Source organism: Pipistrellus hanaki (genome assembly GCF_964339955.1).
Source record: "Pipistrellus hanaki genome assembly, chromosome: 9".
Lineage (NCBI taxonomy): Eukaryota > Metazoa > Chordata > Mammalia > Chiroptera > Vespertilionidae > Pipistrellus > Pipistrellus hanaki.
Window position 1 is genome coordinate 27,110,557 of NC_140511.1, and position 4,637 is coordinate 27,115,193.

Genomic DNA, 4,637 nt, shown 5'->3' on the forward strand with positions numbered 1-4,637 from the left:
TCATTTTTAAAAATATATATTTTATTGATTTTCTACAGAGAGGAAGGGAGAAGAACAGAAAGCTAGAAACAACAAAGAGAGAAATATTGACCAGCTGCCTCCTGCACACCCCCCACCGGGGATGTGCCCGCAACCAATGTACATGCCCTTGAATCAAACCTGGGACCCCTCAGTCCGCAGACAGATGCTCTAACCACTGAGCAAAACCGGTTTTGGCTGTCATTCATTTTTTAAATACCAGTAGATAGTGTCACCACATTATTGTCTGGGTGATGCATATAAGCCTATATGTTCTCTTACAGCCCCTCCCATCCCCTCTTTTTGGAGATCTGTCAGCCTGTCCCATGCTTCTGTGTCTCTGGACCTATTTTGTTCGTCAGTTTATTTTGTTCATTAGATTTCACATATCAATCGCTTCTCAGCCTTTTGGCTAAGATCAAGTGTAGATTTCACATATCAGTGATATCATGATATTTGTCTTTCTCTGGCTGGCTTATTTCTCGTGGCATAAAATGACAATGGAATGGATCACATTATTTCTAACGGTAAACATTCTTTAGCAATTCAGAAAAACACTTTATTATTACCATCATTCTTCCTTCTATTTGAAGTTTTTGCTTCCAGAATACAAATCATAACTCAATGGAGTCCTTTCTGCTCCTGAAAAGGGCTAACATGGATGAGACCATTGTACCACCTTGTGCAGCAGTGCCTAAGACACTCGACAGAACGTACATGCTTTGCCAATAGGATGTCCTCTCAGAGATTGTGATCTAAGAAACCAAAAAGGTGTCCTTAAAGAACAAAATTCCATCAAGTGAATTTGATCTAACAGGCTTTATTAAATAAGTAGAGGCCCGATGCATGAAATCCGTGCAACAGTAGGTCTTCCTTCCCCCCTGCTGCTGCCACAGGCTTCCCTCCGACACCTGGGACCCGGCTTCCCACCCAGCCCTGGCTTCTTCCACAAGGTTGTCTGGTCTAATTAGCATATTAAGCTTTTATTATTATAGATTCATGTAGTAACTAGAAGGGCAATCAGAGGGCTTGTACAAAATGGAAGGGTTTTTTTTTTTTAGGCAAAAAGAGAGTGGGGCAAGAAATAAGAGTGGATTGTTTCAGGCAGTTACCTTTCCTAGTGGATCCAGGGGTTTTATCAGGCAGGTTACCCCACTGGTGATGACCACGAGGTTCTAGACTGATTCATTTAAAAGTCCTCTCCTGGGGGAGGCTAACACTGCAGTTAGGTCAGGTATTAGGTCTTGGTGTGCATACAAAGGTGAATCCACATTAGGTCTTTTTAATAATATGCAGTTGATTCTTAAACAGCACCGGTTTAAAATCTGTGTGTAAGTGCCCCCATGCAGTTCAAACTAGTGATGTTCAAGAATAAACTGTACTTTCCATCTACGGTTGGGAATCCACATAGGTGGAGGGCCAATTGTAGTTATACTTGAATTTTTGTGTGGCAGGTCATCATTCCTAAGCCCCATGCTGCAAAAGATCTACTGTGTTGTTTTCCTTTCTCACTTCGTGGTAGTCTGGGTGTGCAAGGAGGGCAGAGACAGAAAACCTCTGTCCTTTGAAGCCCTCATGAGATGGTTAATACTTGACAGTATATCAGGTAAGGTTGGGTAACCATAACCTTGGTGGAGAAGTGACAGAATACGATGCTAGGGCATGTAACCAAGACCAGGAACTAAACATGATGGGGTGAAATCCTAGGGCTGTGACTCAAATGCAGTTTCCTTGACTACACATTGGAAACAAACCCTCTTTTTAGTACATAGCCAGCATAGTTTCCTTCTGCCCGAATTCCAGGGAAACATCTCTAGACATGCTAACAGTAACCACAGGTCTATCCAAAACACAGCTTCTACTAAAGAATGGTATGGGCTGCCAGTGTGGGCACCTCTCTGCACACCCAAGCCCGTCCCTGCTGTCAGCTTTTCCAATCCTTGAAATAAGGTTACTGAGTTCACTATTTCCACTGCCTTTTAAAAATTAGGTGCATGTTTTCGGTTTGGTTAAATTACAAAGGTGCTAAAAAACCTTCTTTAAAATTAAAATGATGCCAAAACCGATTTTGCATAGAGCGTCGGCCTGTGGACTGAAGAGTCCCGGGTTCGATTCCGGTCAAGGGCATGTACCTTGGTTGCGGGCACATCCCCAGTGGGGAGTGTGCAGGGGGCAGCTGGTCGATGTTTCTAAGTCTCTATTCTTCTCTGTAAGAAATCAATAAAATATATTTTTTTAAAAATTAAAATGACACTACTCTAGTCAGTTTGGCTCATTAGATAGAGCGTTGGCCTGCAGACTGAAGGGTCCTGGATTCAATTCTTGTCACAACCTCGGTCGTGAGCTCAGTCCCATCCTGGTCAGGGGTGTACGGGAGGCAACCAATCTATATGTTTCTCTCATATTGATGTTTCTCTCTCTGTGTGTGTGTCTCTCCTCCTCCCCTCTACTCTCTCTAAAAATAAATGGAATCCTTGGGTGAGGATTAATAAACAAATAAAAAAGACACCCCCTCCAAAAAAAATTAAAATGATACTGAAGTCTATATATAAAGTAAAAAATACTCCTCCTTCAATCTTACCCAGAGGGAACAATAGTAACATCTTGTGTTAATCCTTCTAGACTTGCTCATGCATACATGAATGTATCAGTCTACTTAAACATATAAGACAATATATGTATTTAATTTGCTTTCTTACTAGGCAAATGGGATTCTATTATACATATTACCTATAACTTCCTTGTTTCCCCAGAATGTTTCTTGGGCATCATTTTGTGTGTCTCTACCTATGCCTAAATGTCATTCTAATTGCCTGCACAATGCAGTTCATAGCATGGATACATTATAATAGTTTGTTCACTAAAATAGTACTTTTTATTTAAAAATAAATATCTTAGGCAATTTATTACATCAGACTTGTCTCAATCAAGACGGCTTCCTTTTATTAACTAACTAGATTCCTGGTGCACAAAATTTGTGCACTGGGGTGGGCGGGGGGTGTCCCTCAACCTGGCCTGCACCCTCCCATAATCTGGGACCTCTTGAGGGATGTCCGACTGCCAGTTTAGGCCCAATCCCAGCCTGGTCTGTGGGGATTGGGTCTAAACCAGTAGTTGGATATCCCCCGAGGGATGTAGCAGTGCATCAAGCAGCAGGTGGCCAGGGAGGGAGAACCCTGAACCCGGGCCAGGTGCCACGCTGCTCATGCTCTTCCCCACCCACTACACTGCTGCCACTGCTCAGTAGTGCTGCTCTGGAGTTGGGAGAGTCTCCTGCTGCCACAGTTGCCCTCGCCAGCCGTGAGCCTGGCTCCTGGCTGAGTGGTGCTCCCCCTGTGGGAGTACACTGACCACCAGGGGGCAGCTCCTCCATTAAGCGCCTGCCCTCTGGTGGTTGGTACATGTCATAGTGACTCCTCGTTTCTATCGTTCCATTGTAATAGTTGCTTAGGCGTGTGTGTGTGTGTGTGTGTGTGTGTGTGTGTGTGTGTGTGTATGTTCAACTCTACCTTCTATGAATCCCTTCCTCTTTCAGGGAATTCAGAGTCAATGTTTTATAATATTGGTTTATCAAAGATTGACTTTTGGGAAAGGGAGAAAGAGCATTTCTAATATAGAATAAGTCTAAAGTTTTAGCTATGGATTTGATCTTATAAAGTACACACACAGGTAGGTTAAATTCCTTTGCAGCAGCCGACCAGTGGTTGTTCAGACCATTGGATTCCTAAAAATGCTACAAGTATTATTATTCCCTCAGGTACCTCATGGTTTGAAAGGATTTCTTCTTACTAAACAAAGCACACCTATTAAATAATTCAGTTTTGTTTTTATTCACCAACAATACAGAAGTGCCAGTTAGAATTTCTGGTTAACATGAGAAAATCAGGGTATCACTTTGATTTGATGAGGGTTCTGGCAAACAAATCTGCTGGTGAAACTTCAGAGGATAAGTATATGATTTCCATTAGGCTTTCTCAAAGACCAAACACAGATCACAGTTGTCTGATACTGCCTCCTCGGTCCAAAGGGATTTGGATGGGAAGAACTTGTAAAGACAGTTAAAAGAGAAGCATGAGTAGGTTAGGGTGAAAGAAGGTTCTGCCACTGGCCTCATCTCCTTGGTATACTCACTAAGTTACCAGGAAATTTTTCAGACTGTATATTACTTTTACATCTCAAACTTCTCTCTCATCTATCAAGTTTCCAGTCAAACAGTCTGTTTTACAGTAAATGTTTCATGATTAGTAAATAGGGAAATGAAAATAGTGTAACATGGGAGTTTTTCTGGTTCTGAAGCAAGGGAAGTCAGAAGATCAGGAGCAGAAAAACTCAGCCACTTGAGCTCCACATTTAGAGGAAACATGAGTGCCTGCATCTGGGGCTCCTCTACTAGAGTTCACTTTGTCACGCCTTCAATTGTCCTTACACAATGAACTTTGTGAATCTGTGCTTTGTGAAATCCGTCTACAGGATACATTCCTAGAAATGGACTTGCAACCAGGGAACGGCAAACTTTAGAACCAAGTCTAAGCTCTGGTCACTGACTTTATGGAACACTTGCTTTATGTTAAAGAGACAGGGTTTCTTGCCTGGCCAATGTGTCTTAGTAGCTGAGCATC